This window comes from Suricata suricatta, chromosome 8 (assembly GCF_006229205.1).
Source record: "Suricata suricatta isolate VVHF042 chromosome 8, meerkat_22Aug2017_6uvM2_HiC, whole genome shotgun sequence".
NCBI lineage: Eukaryota > Metazoa > Chordata > Mammalia > Carnivora > Herpestidae > Suricata > Suricata suricatta.
Window position 1 is genome coordinate 60,926,838 of NC_043707.1, and position 17,606 is coordinate 60,944,443.

General features: G+C 34.8%; 1 pseudogene; it reads right to left on the reverse strand.

Moving 5' to 3' along the window:
* Window positions 1–319: 319 nt before the first annotated feature.
* LOC115297622 overlaps window positions 320–17,606 on the reverse strand; it is a 25,280-nt pseudogene continuing 7,993 nt past the window's right edge.

Genomic DNA, 17,606 nt, shown 5'->3' on the forward strand with positions numbered 1-17,606 from the left:
TTGCAGGTTGCATTGCGCTCACCAACCAATCTGCCTGGCTAGCTTCTGCATTTCACTTTTATAGGATGAATGCATTCACATCTATTATACCAAAAAGAATTTTAAACACTGACACATAAACTCCCTAATATGATAAAGCAAGGGGAAAAGCATGTATCTTATTAGACGTAAGATATACCATGACTTTCAGTCTTCAAACATTATTTCACTTTAACTCTCATGATCTGACAGTGCACCCATGCACAATCTGCAGACAACTCATTTTAACAGACAAATTAAAAAACACTTTTAAGCAGACATGACTGTCCTAAATTATTTATTAGGTAAGGATTTTACAAACATTACTTAGTATTAGCAGTAATGGTGGAGCTGGAAAGTATTGTGTCTTTTCCATGCTGCATTGCAAGAAACACCAACAGTGTGGTGGAACTTGTGACCCTTTCCAAGGCCATGGCTCTTGCGGTCCACAGATGTCAGCCCTCGTACTTCCCTGTGCTTGTGGACTGCTGTGGTGATCCCCTGGGTGTCAGGAATTCTGAGAGCTTTATGGAACGGACCAATGAGCATAACCTCAAAGAATTTGTACGCAGGATCTTTGCCAATCCAGAGCTCTCAGAGCCCCGCAGTGGCAATCCAGCTCACTCCCGTGCACCAGACTGAAGGCTTCATGTAAACTTTAGCTGGCTAGCACCATGACAGACAGGTGCCATAGGTAGCACCCTTGGGAACTGGGCACTTGCAGCCACCACACTGCACAAGAATCCATTAGATGACATAGTCTTGCTTGGCTTTCTACCCCCATCTGTGTGCTTTATCAGGCCAGGATGGGCCAGTGGCCCGGTGGAGTGCAGAGAGCTGGTGGGACTGCCACCCCTCAGCTCACCCTTTCAGCTGATGGCTCCCCACAGATGAGAAGGAAACAGCTAAACGCTAGTTTTCTCTTCAAAAGAAAGCACATAATCAACAGGATGGAAGGGCACTTGTGAAATAGGTAGTGAACAATTATATGAAACATTGGAGAGGTCCTTTGATGATCTCAAACTGTGGCCTTACCCTTGGTAAAGATGAGGTAGAGAGAGGGAACAGGACTCACAGTTTAGTTTTATGATCTAGAACAGAAAGAATATGTACTTTTCTTCCTATGGAATAGCCAGAGGGACAGAGCAGTTATGTAGCAAAGTCCCAGCTCTCCTGTGAGGCCAGACAAACAGTGCAGCAAGTGGCTGAGGAAGAGGTCTTAGCCCATGGGCCTGAGCCTCCCCCGGTCTCCTGTAGGGGTACGTGATAATGCTAAGGTGGCACTGTCAGACCTGCAGAGGCCAAAGTAGGAAGAAGAAGGAGTCAGAATACTTGTATCTGACAGCTGAAGGTCATGGCAGGATTGTGCACAGCACATGCCAGCATAAGAAAAGTTTACCGCAATCAATTATAGAAAACACCAGAGGGTGGCAGTGAGCCAAACATACCCTCCATAATGCCACGTACACATACACAGGTACCGCTCTAGGGGAAGTGGGGCGTAAAGAACTTTATTTCACTGAGTCATCATTTCCTTAAAAGGAAGAAGGTTTATTCCAAGAGAGGATGAATTATATTTATCATTAAGACTCAGATTCCCTGTATAAAGTGGAAACATGAAGATGTTTGCTAAATAAATTTCTACTTATCAATGAAAAATAAAGAATTTTAAAAGATATGTTTACAAGAATTATTATTATTGTTATGTTTATTGTTTTCATCACTTTTGTTATCAGATCCCTTTTGATTCTTATGTGCCTTGAACAGTTTCAACTAAAAACTCAGCTATCTAGAATTATACAGAATTTACTTCTATTTAGAATATGGAAATCTGCAAACAATATCATCCTCACACTAACAACAGGAAAACGGCCAGAAAACCACAATATCCTAACTCTTTTTGAGTCCATCAAAGAGCTGAGATTTTATAGTGTATGCATTAACTTAGATTCCCACGGTAAGAAGTCTCATTTATCCACATATAAGGAACCTGAATTCCAAAGAGATACAATCCTCTTAAAAGGCAGACGAGGCAAAAGAACTGCCATACCTACTGTAGAGAACAGGAGGAGGGCACAACCAACATAAAAACACATACAAATGAAGCACCTAAACTTTAACAACTTGTCAAAAGCCAAGTTCAGGCTAACATCTCATTCTGGAACAACCAGGGGCCAGGATGCAAGTGGTCTCATTCTGGAGTAAATTCAAAGTAAATTATAGGTCCTAAGCTCCTATAATGATACAAGAGAACTCTTCTAATTCTAAAGGAGACTGTGAAACTTCTACCCAATACCAATCACAGACACAAGGCAGAGTCTGGCTGCTAAAAATGGGTTAAGGGTCAGGAATGCTAAGAGAATGCCACTCCCAATGCCCAAATACAAAGGGTCTATCTAAGCCTGTGGAAGGACTGGGTCACTTACTAACAAGCAATACCAATCTACTGGTAGGGGAAGAGCAAGAGTATACATACTTATACCTGATAAATGATAAGAGCGTATATATTTATACTTGAGAGCTGCACATGGAGCACAAACACAGAGAAATACCACCATTACAGCACTCTCCCTATGGACAAGGCAGTAAGTACCAAAGGATTTGGAGCCTGTGGTGAACTGAGTGTAATGATAGCACAAACAACTCAAATCTTGTCCAATTCCTGACTAGACTCATTCAACTCACCCTCCAAACCAAAGGCCTGACCAAAAAGATGTGCCCATCGCTACTACCTATGATAAATACCATTTCCCTCTGTATCTTGTTATACCCATGATGTCTGAAATTCAGTAAAAATTGTGAGACACAGAAAAGTAAAATCATCATCAAGAGATGAAGCAATTAAGAGAACCAGACTCAGATACCAAAACTGTGGAACAGAGACTTTATAATAATGATGATTACAAATTGAGGGATATAATGAAAGGAGGACACCACAAATGACTAATGAAAGAATTCCAGCACAGAAATGGAAAATATGTTAAAGATCAAATGAAAATGCTATACATAACCATAATAACAGATATGAAGTATTCCTTGCATGGGCTCATAAGTAGATCTGATCAGTAGATGAGAAATGAATCTGTAAATGTAAAGATAGGTCAATAAAAATGATCAAATTTAAAGATAAGAAATAGTGGAGAGATAGCAGAAGGATGTAGAGAATTAGGAGAGGAAAGAGAATGAGAGCACATATAAATATAATAACATCAAAATTATTAAATACTTTACTGAGATAATCTAAAAATAAATCTGATAAATGAAGTATAAGATATGTATACTGAAAACTACAAAATATTAGTGAAGAATATGAAAGACTTAAGTGAACAGAGAGTTATACCATTTTTTCCATCAGAAAACTCAGAATAAAAAGGGTTAAGATTGGGTGTGGGGGTAGAATTCAAGAACTGTGGGGAAATACTGAATATTCTAACAGTCTAAGTGAAATTGGAGTCCAAAGGAAGAGAGATATGGCCACATATTTTTCCAAAATGTTTAAAAACATCAACCACAAATGCAAGATCCCAAAGAAACACAAGAAGTATCTATTTCTCTACTTTGCAAGTTAGAAGTAATTGGAGTGACATCTTTAAAGTACTGAAAGAAAAAAAAGTCAATCCATCACTCTGCATCCAGTAAAAATACTTAACAAAAATTAAAGAAAAATAGATAGTTTTTCCCAGTCACTTAAACTAGAGATATTTTTTTCCAGCAAAACTGCACTGTGGGAAATGTATTATAAGTATTATCCTATACTTCTGGACTTCTAGATTTGCTATACAGCTGTAAAGAACTTGCATACAAAGCAACGAAACAGAATGGAGAGTACAGAAATAAACCCAAACATATATGCCACTGAATTTTGAACAAAGTTGCCAAGGTAATTCAACAGATAAAGCATAGTCTTTTCAAAAACAGCACTGAAACAACCGGACATACATTTAAAAAATAAAGAAACTAGGTCTTCACACCATATTTACAAATTAAGTTAAAATGGATCATAGACTCAGTTGTAAAACCCAAAACTTTTCAAAGGAGACACAGGAGAAAATCTCTGTGATTTTGGATTAGACAAATAAAGATATTTTAAATAAGACAGAAAAATCGAAATCCAAAAAATTTGATAACTTGGACTTCTTTAAAATTAAAATTTCTTCTTTTCAAAAGATGCCTTTAAGAAAACAAAAAGTGGAGCAGCTGGGCAACTCAGTCGGGTAAGTGTCCATCATACTACTTGAAGGGTGCCTGGGTGGCTCAGTTGGTTGAGTGTCTGACTCTTGATATCAGCTCAGGTCATGATTTCACAGTTCATGAGTTTGACTTCCATGTCAGGTTCTGTGCCGACAGCATGGAACCTACTTGAGATACTCTGTCTCCCTCTCTCTCTGTTCCTCCCCTGCTCACACTCTCTCTCTCAAAACTAAATAAATTTTAAACAATATAAACAAAGTACTACTTGAGGAGAAATCCTAACTCTATTATGTTCCATTTACCATGTTCCGGTCTCTGATGGGTTTGATATGAAGGAAGTTGCAGCTAATTATGATGTGGAGAAGGTGAGTGCTTGTTTTTACTTCATTTGGTGACCATGCAAGAAGAAAACTAAAGAACTATTGACCAAGCTTCCCTTATTGTACGATATAAAGTAGAACTATCCCTGAGTATAAAGTTCCTACTTCTTTGGTTTCCAATAAAGCTGCCTTAAAGCTCTACAAGCGTGCTGTCCAATATGGTAGCCAGCAGCCATAGGTGGCTACTTAAAATTTAAAGTTAAATAAAACTAAAAATTTAACTTTTTCAGTTGCACTACCCCATGTTTGTGCTTGAAAGCCATAAGTACTGTGCCTACTCTATTGAACAGTGCAGGTTGTAGAATATTTCCATCACGAAAGGTTCTAATAGTCAGCACTCACCTAAAATCAATAACTTCCCACCTAAAAGTACCTACATAAAATAACAATACTCTTCTTCCAGTTTTACTCCTCTCCCTGTTCCTACATCTATAATGTCCTTATTTTTACAGCAAATTGTTCATCATGACAGTTGGCCTGAGGAAGTCAATTGTTTGCATAAGATGTCTCTACTCCTTCATTTCTCCTATCTATAATAAATTAGTTAACACTGAAACATAACAATATTTCTAAATATTTTTTACATTTATTTATTGTCGGAAGACAGAGAGAGACAAAGCATGAGCTGGGGAGGGGTTGGAAGAGGGGGAGACACAGAATCCGAAGCAGGCTCCAGGCTCCGAGCTGCCAGCACAGAGCCCAGTGTGGGGGTCAAACTCACAAGACCTGAGATCATGACCTGAGCCAAAGTCAGATACTTAACTGACTGAGCCACCCGTGAACTCCCATAACAGTCTTTCTAAAATGGATTATTTTCTGTTCTGACTGCACTGCTACTTTCCAGAGTCCTAATCTCAAAAAAATATATTGGATTAAATCCAATGGGAGCTTAAAACATCATGAAATATAACTTACAAAATTAATTCCAATGGCCTTACATAAAAGTATCATCAAATGGATTGAATACTGGGTGAAAATCAGTGAGTAGAGAAATTATAGTTCTATATTCAATTCAGGTTTGGTGCCTCATAGGTTGCGAAGGAGTTTGTTTTTTTCAGCTTGATTTTATTTAACAATTTTATTAATGATTTGAAAAGAGGATTAAACAAGTTCCTAATGTAACTCATTGATGAAACTGAGTGGGAAGTGTTACGGATGCAATTGATGGCAAATAAATTACCTAATGAAATGCAGAGGGTAGTGAACTATTGACAAAAGCACCCCAAATGATATTCCACTTAGTAAAAATTAATGCTTAATACTAAGGATGTCTAATTCAAAACAAAAGAGCCCAATGAAAACATAAGGAAAATAGTTTCGGGTGTTTGCAATATTAAACTCTGGAATATACTTATAAAGAAATAGTGGGTTCTATTCTCTTTGATTGAAGCTCTATTTTTTGATACAGAAAAAAATAAATATTATAAGCATAGCACTATCATCTTAGGTATGCCTGATTAATCAATAAGTAGTAAGTTAAAGTAAATTTGACTTTCTTTTGCTTAATTGATTTTCAGGTTATGTTTTTGAGTTTGGTTATATGGGTGAAGAAACAAGTACATGCAAAATGCAAAAGTAATGTGAAATATTAATGTTCAATTCATAGTTCCTTCTAAGGAACTCTAGCATGTATAGAATATATACACATTTTGTTATACTTTTTTATAAATTTGATGCCCATATTCAATTGCATTCAAGCAATGGTGAATAATAATAACATCAAATACTAACTACTACCTAGTTTATAATTATGGTTGTAAAGCATAGCTATTTTAATGTTAACTCATTTTTCATGGTGGAAAAATATACATAATATAAAATTTATGATGATTTTGACCGTTTTTAGGCATACAATTCAGTGACATTAAATAGATTCACATTGTTGTGCCACCATCACCACCAACCATCTCCAAAACTTTTTGTCTCAAACTGAAACTCTGTACTCATTTATAATTCCCCATTTTCTCTCTACATAGCATGTCACCCACCATTCTATTTTCTATCTCTATGAATTTTATTATTCCAATACCTCATATAAAAGTAATCATAAAATATTTGTCCTTTTTATGTCTGGCATAATTCTCTTAACATGCAGGGTCTGTAAGGTTCATCCATGTTTCCTTCCTTTCTAAAGGCTAACTAATATTCTATTGCATGCACATGCCATATTTGTTTATTCATTCATTCACTGACAAATGTTTGGTTTGTTTCCATCTTTTAACTTTTGTGAATAATTCTGCTATGAACATTTATTTGAGTCCCTGAATTCACTTTTTTAGGGTCTACATGCAGTAGTGGAATTGCTGGATCATACATTACTTGTTTTTGCCTTTGCTTTTGATATACAAGTGATGTACAACATTTTTCAGTTGTACTACATATTGATTTGATGTTTGTACTGTGAAATGATAACCACACTAAGTGTAGTTAACATCCATCACCATACATTCTTATAGAATTGTTTATTCTTGTGATGAGAATTTTTAAGATTTAGTAACTTCCAAATATGCAATACAGTATGTTAACTATAGTGACCATGGTATAGACTACTTATTAATTTATTGCTTTTAAAACAAAACTTATTTTAAAAAAGAAATTTGTTGTACTTTCTCTTTTTTAAATGTTTACTTCTTTATTTTGAGAGAAAGAGAGAGTACACACAGGCAGGGAAGGGGCAGAGAGAAAAGAGAGAGAATCTCGATGCTGTCAGCACAGAGCCCAATACGAAGCTTGATCTCATGAACCCTGAGATCATGACCTGAGTGGAAATCAAGAGTCACACTTAACTGACTAAGGCACCCAGATGCCCCAAGAAGTTTGTACTTTCTAACTCCCTTTGAGCATTTCACTCACCCCTAACTCTCACCTCCGGCAACCACCAATCTGCTCTCTGTATCTATGAGGTTGTTTTTTGTTTTGTTTTGTTTCAAGATTCCACATATAAGTGAGATTATACAGTATTTTTCAGACGTATTTCACTTAGTATAATACCAAAAACATCCATTCATGTCAAAAATGTTAATACTACATTTTTAATAGTTATAATATTCTATTGTATGTATATAAAATCCCATTCTTGGGCACCTGGGTGACTCAGTTGTTAACCATCTGACCTTGTGTCAGGTCATGATCTCACAGTTCTTAAGTTCAAGTCTGACATGGGGAGAGCTCAAACCCACCTGGGGTGAGCACAAGCCCCACTTCAGGTAAGCCCCGCTTCTCTCTCTGTTTCTATTTCTCTCTCCCTCTCTTTCTCTCTACCCCTCCAGGGATTCTCTTTCTCTCTCTGCCCTTCACTACCTTGCACCCTCTCATCTCTCTCTCACTCTCAAAAAATAATAATAATAAATAAAAATAAATGAAATACCAGCCTTTATCCATTTATCCATTGACAATGTTTACGTTCTTTTTATATCTTGGCTATTATCAATGTGTTTCAATGAACACTGAGGTGGAAATATCTTTTCAAGTTAGTGTTTTGGTTTTCTTTAGATACATAACCAGAAGTGGAATTGCTGGATCATGTGGTAGTTCTATTTTTAAGTGTTTGAGAAACCTCCATACTGTTTTCCATAGTGGCTGTACCAATACATATTTCTACCCCCAACAGTGAACAAGGGTCCCCTTTTATCTAAATCCTCATCAACACTTGCTACCCCTTATCTTTTCATAATGACCATTCTAACAGCTGTGAGGTGATATCACACTGTGGTTTTGATTTGCATTTCCCTGATGATTAGTGATACTGAGCATCTTTTCATGTACCTTTTGGCCATCTGGATGTTTTCCTTGTAAAAAAATCTCAACTCAAATCCTCTACCCAATTTTAATTAGATTGTTTTGTTGTTGATGATGATGATGAGTTGTCTGAGTTCTTTACTTATTTTGGATATTAACCCTTCATCAGATATACAATTTGCAAATATCTTCTCCTAAACTCAATAGGTTGATTTTTATTTTGTTGATGATTTGTGGTGTGGAAGCTTTTTAGATTAGTAGTCCGACTTGCTTATTTTTGATCTCATTGTTTCTGCTTTTGGTGTTAAAACCACCCAAAATCACCAAGAGGATGTCAAAAACCTTACTGCCCTTGTCTTCTTTTAGGATTTCTATGGTTTCAGGTCCAGAAGTCAAGTCTTTAATCTATTTTGAGTTAGTGAGTAGGGTGCATATTCTTTCTCCTACATGTTGCTATCTGAATTTTCCCACAACATTTAGCTTAGAGTTAGGGTTAGGGTTGGGGTTGGGGTTAGGGTTAGGCTGAGGCTTAGGGTTTATGGCCTCTTGGTGAATTCACTCCTTTATCAACACAAAATGTCTGATAATATTCTTTGTTCTGAAGTATACTTTGTTTGATATTAACATAGCCACTATAGATTTTGTGATTAGAATGTCAGAGTATAGATTCTTCCATTATTTTGTTTTTAACTTATCTATGTCTTTTTATGTACAGTGGGATTGGTTACTACTTTTTTTTAATCAAAATTGGCAAATTCTACCTTTTATTCTATTATACTCAAATCTATTATCTTATTATTTGTTTTATATTTGTCCCATGTGCTTTTTGTTCATTTTTATTTTATCCTTTTTCTGTATTTTTTATAATTTTAGTTTATCTCCATTATTTTCTTTATCTCTCCTTTTATTTGTGTGGTTCCTCTAAGGATCACATGATATATTTTTAACTTATTATAGTTTACCGTCAAATGGTACTTACAGCAGTACAAATATAGCAGCAAAACCATATATTCCCATTCCACTATATCCTCCCATTGGGCTTTTATCACTACACATTCTATACCTATTTATGCTATAAACCTGAAAATATATCTCTATTATTTTGTCTTAATAGTTACTATTTAAAATATTTATTAAAAATCTCTACTCATTTTTCATAGAGAGACAGAGCATGAACAGGGGAAGGGCAGAAAAAGAGGGAGACACAGATCCAAAGAAGGCTCCAGGTTCTAAACTACAAGCACAGAGCTCGATGCAGGGCTTGAACCTGTGAACTGCAAGATCATAACCAGAGCCAAAGTCAGACACTTAACCGACTAAGCTACCCAGGCATCCCTAAAAACCTTCTTAAAAGAAAAAATACATATACTTTACATTGGGAATTTGTGGTGCTATTTATTCTTGTGTATAGATTCAAATCTTTAACTTGTATAATTTTCCTTCTCTTTGAATAGTTTTGTATTTATTTGTTTATTTATGTAATACATATCTGCTACTGAAAAATCTCAGATTTCATTTTTCTGAGTCTTTGTTTTATCTTTGTTTTGAAAAATAATTTTGCTAGGTATAGAATTTTAGGTTGAAAGACTTTTTCTTTTCATTATTTTACAGATGTCTCTCTATGATCTCACTTGCATAATTTCTCAAAACAAGTGTTCTTTCATTCACATCTTTGTTCTTCTGCATGTAATATGTCTTCTATACCTGTTTTTAATATTTTTTCCTTCACAGCTGGCATTCAATAATTGTCTTATAATATTGTGTTTATGTTTCTTTATGTTTATTCTGCTGTTGATTGCTTAAGCTTACTGGATATGTAGTTTTGCCAGCAGAATACTTGCTCCTTAAATATATCCATGTCCATCCCAATACATGTGAATATGTTATATAGTATAGCAAGTAGGAATTAAGAGAGCATAAAGAATTAAATTTTCTTGTCAGGTCACTTTGGGATACCGGATTTTCTGAGTGAGCTCAATGTAATCACAAGGGTCCTTGTAAGTGAAAGAGGGAAGCAAAAGAGTGAGAGTCAGAGTGATGTTTTGTCAGAATCAACCAGATACTGCAATACAGAAAATTTACATATTCTGAAAAAGGCATAAATTCTCATCTAGATTTTTTAGAAAGGAACATAGCCCTACTTGCACCTTGATTTTAGCCCAGTATGACCCATTTCAGACTTCTGACCTGCAAAACTGTAATAAATTATTATATTATAATCGTTTTTATTATTATTTAAAGCCACTAATTCTGTGGTAATTTGTTACAGAAAAAATAGGAAACTAACTCATGCAAATTTACAACTGTCCTCAAATTTAGAAAAATTGGGGACATTTCTTTTTCACACATTTTTTTCTCTCCCACTCTTACCTCTCCTCTTGTGACTCTAATTAGATGTGTCAGATGACTTGACATTATTCCAGGGGTTATTGATGCTATGTTCGTCTCTTTTTTTCCTTCTTGTTTTATCTCTATCATTCATCTTAGTTAGTTTCTATTAGTATGCCTTCATATTAACTGACCTTTTCTTCTTCAGTGTCTAACACACTTTGATTCCATTCAGTGTATTTTTATCTTAGATGTTTAATTTGAGTTTGTGTTTTTAATCTCCTCTGAAGATTGTCTTTGAAATCTGTAAGTCTGTTTTTATTGGGTTTATTGATTATGGGTTATATTTTCATCTTTCTCTCCATTCCTGGTCATTTTTACTAGATTACAAAGATTGTTAATTTTGCCTTTTTAGTTTCTTGATTTTGTTGTCTTTCTATAAATGATATCATATTTCTTTCTAGCATCCAGTTAGTTATTTAGAATCAGTTGGATTCTTTCAAGACCTGAGAAACTAGTTATTTAGGATTAGTTTAGACCCATTATTAAGGCAATATCCTTCTGAACATTTAGCCAAACCTCTATGAAGTTCTGTTTATGAGTTTTTCCACTTTGGTCAGTGAGAATACAAACCATTCTCAATCTAAAATGAGCTCAATAAATTATTCTCTGTCCTCCTTTGGCAGATCTTCCCCCAGTCTCAGATGCTTTTCTTTCACACATGTTCCAATCAGTACTCAAAGACTTGAGAAAACTCATTTGCAACTATCTTTGAGTTTACTGACATACTATTATATATTTGTTTCTATTTTTGTAATCTCTGTTCTTTTGTTTTTTCTTTCTTAAAATTCTTTGTTAAATATGCTATTCTAGTGCCAACTTCATGAACTTTATACCCATATCATATCTTACTATTTCTTCTTTTCTGTCTTATAAATTTAAGCCTGTACACATTTACTTAAACATGACTTCAGGTGAATTTCCTAAAATTTGATATTTAGCATATTTGGTATCATTCAATTCCAGCTACTTTTGTTTTTTCATTTCCTTAATCTCTTGATGGGAATTTTTCTAATAATTTCCTACTATTTCTTTCTAGCATAATTTCATGATACTAATATGTACCCTGCTTCAATTTTGAAACTATAGTTATGTCCCAGTATGTTGTTAGTTTCTGTAAATATTCTATGTGTACTTCTAAAAAATATATTTTGCAGCCCATGTGTGCAATTATAAACATATACATAAAATTTATATAGAATTTAAACACACATAAAATTTACTTATGTCATTTTATTGATGATATATATAGTATCCATCTTTTAATCATATTAGTGAAATCATATTCTACATACCACTAAAAATATTCTATAATCAACATTTGATTTTTTAATCTACTTTTTCTGTTAATTACTGAAAGGAGTGTGAATATTTTTCATTATGATTGTGGACTAATTCTAATTATTTTATTTTAATTTTCATTGATATATTTTGAGGCAATATAATTATGATATAGAAGATTAAAATTACTCTAATTCACACAGTTGCAATTTTTATTACTTTGAAATATTCCTCCTTTTAGCTGTTCTCAATATGGGTTGATTCAAATCACACATGCTGCCATTACATGCATAGAACCACTGAAATGTTAATCGATGTCCATAGATCAAAAGATACTTAAGTAAACGTTCTTGATTAAGATTTAGAAGTAAAAATAATCAAAAGTGGGGAAGGGGAGACAAGAAAATGGACAGTTCTTTTATTAAGTCTCTATAATCTATTTTCTCTGTGACATACAGAGATAAGGAGATATTGTGTACAAATAAAATAGAAGAAAACATAAATCAAAGAAAATTGGAGAAAAAGAAAAAGATCTTTGAAATCAAGGACATGGCAATCAAATTACTACAAAGAATGGAACTGGAAAAAAAATCAGGAACTTTTACAGAGAGAATGAAAAATAAAACATATACAAGTGGTTCAAAATAGCAGCATCAGAAGTTCCTGATCTCACCTCCTCCCAGGACACAACAAATCTATACCTCCATATGAATCAGTTCCCGCTGAAAAAGAATCAGTTCTAGCTGCAAACTCTTCCACAACAAAGGATAAAAGGATCACACCCAGATAGGTAGGAAAGGTTGAAAATGGCCTTGCCAAAAAAAACCAAAAAACAAAAACAAACACTCCTATAGTGTGTGACACCCATGGTGTTCCACAATAGACAGGGATCTCCCAAATACAGAATTTTTCACTGAGCAGTGACCTCACATTAATACCTCAACCCTCAGGACCTTTAAGATAGAAGCCTCCAAAATGTCTGGCTCTGAAAACCACCAGAGCTTATATCCGGGAGACCCAAAAGACTGTAGGGAATGGAAAGTTTGCTCTTAAAGTCTCACATACAATCTCACTCATCCCAGGACACAGTACAAAAGAAGCAATTTGAAAAGGACTTCCACCATATGTGAAGGAAGATTTATTACACAGATCTGGCTAGAATCAGCGACCAGAGATGCGGGTGTCTATTAGGATTTTCTCTACGGAAGGAAGTGTTGGCAGGCACCATTCTGCATTCCTTCTAGTTTGCTAGCATTGGCAGGCTTGTCCTGCCTGTGCATTCCTCCTCAGCTTGAACCAACCCAGCACTCTTCCATGGTCGAATGCTGAGCCCAGCAGGCCTGCCCTATCCCTGGGCTCCCATGTCACCCTGTTGTAACCAGCAGGCCTGCCCGAACTCTGGGCTCTCCCAAAGCACTGCTGAAGCCTTCAGGTGCATGCAGTCCACACAGGGGCAACTTTTGGGATGTCTGGCTCTTGTATCCAGGAGAGCCTGAAACAATTGGATATAGTTCTTGGCGGGCTACCAACCCCATGGCCCAGCACAGACAGCAGACAAAATAAACTCCCAGTCTTCCTGTGAAAACAGTCTATTAACTCAAACTGGAGCTTCAGCCTGAGAGGTACACTTTAGGATTACCAAAGGCTATGGAAGAGCACTCAGAGAATGTAGACCAGAAAAGACCAGCTTTGTGCTCTCCTTTGGTGTCAGTACACATTGCCTGGTCCTTTGCTGAAAGACACTTACACATTCATCTGGAGCCCTGAATTTTGCAAATGTCTTGCAATGTTTCAAGGGGACATCTCCAAACCACCAGCTCTGGAGCCCAACAGGGGTCAGTTCTAGAGTTCCACGGGATTTTATATATTTGTATATTTTTAAAATGGCTGCCTGATGGTATGGCTTCAAGTCAGCCTTAAACTACATGCTGACTAAGGTCCTCCTTTTCAAACACTGACAGAGCATGGCACAAACCAAACAACTGGAAGCTATCAAGAATAAATCAGACTGCCTAGACAATCACAACAGTTCAAGGGACAACCATAAACGAGGGCAATGTTGAATAGTAAGGTTCATTGCCTACCCAAGGCCACTCCTTCAAGACTGGGAAAGGTGAGTGGTTCACTTAATAATTAGAAATAAACAGAGAGAAAAACAAAATTAGGAAACAGAGGAACAGGTTCCAGACTGGGGAAAAAAAAAAGGTAAGACCGGGAGGCGGGAGACATCTTAATGAAATAATGAAATTTACCTGATAGTTGAAAGTAATTGTCATAAAGATGCTCACCAAATTCAAGAAAAAATGGATGAACAAGTAAGAAATTCAACAAAAAGAAAATATAAGAGTGCCATACAAAAATCACAGAAGTGAAGAATACCATAAGTGAACTGAAAAATAACTAGAGTAGTTCAACAGTACACTAAATGAAGCCAAAAAAAAAAAAAATAATCAGCAGTTGAAAATAAAGAGCAGTAGAACTCAGACCAGGAGAAAAAAGAATATCAGAAAGTGCAAAAAGCTTAAGAGACCTATTGTACAAAATGAGGTAGAATAACATTTACATTACAGAGGTCCAGATAGGAAAAAAGAGAAAGGGGCAAAAATTGTAATGAAGAATTAATAGCTGAAAACCTCCCCAACTTGTGGACAAAAACAGACATCCAGGGATAGGAAGACCAGAGAATTCTAAATAAGTTGAATCCAAAAAGAACCATACCAAGAAACATCATATTTAAGATGTCAAAAGTTAAAGAATCTTAAAAGCAGCAAGAGATAAACAACTTGTTACATAAAAAGGAATCCTCATAATAACAGACGCTGATTTTTCAACAGAAACTATGCAGACCAGAAGGGAGTTGCACAACATAATCAATGTGCTAAAAGGAAAAAAAAAAAAATCCAACCAAGAATACTTTAACTGAATGACTACCATTAGAATTGAAGGAAAGATAAAGAATTCTGACAAGCAAAAGCTAAAGGAGTTCATCCCCATTAAACCAGCCTTACAAGAAATGTTAAAGGGACTTCAAGCTGAAAAAGAGACACTAACTGGTAACAAAGAAACATATGAAATTAAATACATATTGCTGGAAAATATAAATAATAAAGGTAGCCACTTGTAAAGCTAGTATGCAGGTTAAAAGACAAAGGAAGTAAAATTAACTATAAATAAAATGATTAAAGGATAATTACACGAAATTAAAATGTAAAAAAATGTAAAAACATCATTAAAGACATAAAATATAGGGGGAGAATGAACATGTAGTTTTTAGAATGTGTTGAAACTTAAATTACTATTAACTTAAAATAGACTACTATACATAGAGGCTGTTATATGTGAGCCTCATGGCAAAAAGCAAAACCTTTTAGAAAATACACAAAATATAATGAGAAAGGAATCTAACATTAAAGAAAGGCAACAAACCACAACAGGAGAAAACAAGGAAAGATGAAAAGAACAGAGAACAACAAAAACATCCAGAAAACAATTAAGAATAAGACAGTAAGTACATGCCTATCTAAAATTACTTTAAATGCATATGGACTAAATTCTTCAATCAACAAAGTGGCTGAATGGAAAAACAGACAAACAAATCAAAAAAAAAAAAAGAAAAGAAAAGAAAAACAACAACAAAAAAACCAAGACCCATCTGTATATTGACTAAAAAGGGCTCACTTCAGATCTGAGCACACAGATTGAAAGTGAAGAGATGGGGAAAAAAATTCTCCATACAGATGGAAATGAAAAGAAGGCTGATATAGCTACACTTAGACAAAACAGAATTTAAGACAAAGACATTATAAAAGACAAAGATAGGCACATAATGATAAAAGGCTCAATCCAAGAAGAGGATAAACAGTTATAAATACTTATGCACCTAACAAAAGAGCACCTAAATGTATAAAACAAATATGCACAGACCTAAAGAGAGAAATCAACATCAATACAATAATAATAGAGATCAAATACCACACTTACACAGATGGATAGATCATCCAGGCAGAAGTTGATAAGGAACATCAACTTTAAATGACACCTTAGGCCAGATAGACATTATAGATAGGTACAGATTCAAATGCACAAGATTTAAATGCAAGAGAATACACATTCTTCTTGATTACACATAGAATATTCTCCAAGACAGATTACATGTTAGGCCACATAAAAGTCTTAATAAATTTAAGGAGAGTGAAATGATACCAAGGATATTTTCTAATCATAATGGTGTGAAAGTATAAAACAACGTAAAAAAAAAAACTGGAAAAATTGCAAAAAAATGTGGAAATTAAACAGCATGCTACTAAAAAATGGTCCAATTGAAAAATTAAAGAGGAAATCAAAAAATACTTTAAGACAAATGAAATGGAAATACAATGTTATAATATTAATAGGAGGCAGCAAAAGCAGTTCTAAGAGTGGAGTTCATAACGATTCATACCTACCACAAGAAACAAGAAAAATCTCAAATAAACTTTAAATCTAAGAATCTAGAAAAAGAACAAATGAAGCCCGAAGTTAGTAGAAGGCAGAAAATAATATAGATTAGAGTAAAAATGAATGAAAGACAAAAAATGTTTTTTAAAAAAATAAAAAGATCAATGAAACTAAAAGTTGATCCTTTAAAAAGTTAAATAAAATTGGCAAACTTCTAGACAGACTTCCAAATTAAAGAGACAGAAACAGAGAGCAAGTAAGAGAATTCAAATAAATAAAATATGAAATAAAACTAATGCTATAAATGATATCACAGAAATGCAGAGGATCATAAAAGACTACTATGAAAATGGAAAACCTAAAAGAAATGGATAAAATCCTAGAAAACATCTTCTAAGAAAATCAAGGGGAAAAAAAGAGAATCTGAAAAGACCAATTTCCAGTAAGGAGAATGAGTTAGCAATCAAAAATCTCATAAGAAACAAAAGTCAGATGGGATCATGGGTGAATTCTACCAAACATTCAAGAATTTAATATCTCTTTTTCTCAAACTCTTCCAAAAAACTAATAAGAAGGAAACACTTCCAATCTCATTTGACAAAGACCCCATATTACACTGACACCAAAACCAGACAGAAACACCCCCCCCCAAAAAATCATCATAGGCCAATACCCTGGTGAACATTGGTGCAAAATTTCTATATAAAACACTAGCAAACTGAATTTTAACAACGCATTAAAAAGACCATATATATGGTCGTATATACGATCATGGGGGATTTAGTCCACAGATGCAGGGATAGTTCAATATCTGCAAATCAATCAATGTCACACACCACATTTACAAAAAGGAATGAAAGTCATATCGTCATCTCAAGAGATGCAGCAAAAATATCAGACAAAATTGAGCATCTATTTAAAAAAAAAACCCTCGCAGTGCTATTGCTGGGTCATAGGGGAGTTCTATCAATAGTTTTTTGAGGAACCTCCAGGATTAGCAGTGCTAGGGATTTACCCAAAGTATACAGAAGTGCTGATGGATAGGAGCACATGTATCCCAATGTTCATAGCAGCACTTTCTACAATAGCCAAATCATGGAAAGAGCCTAAATGTCTATCACCTGATGAATGGATCAAGAAGATGGTGTGTATATATATATATATATATATATA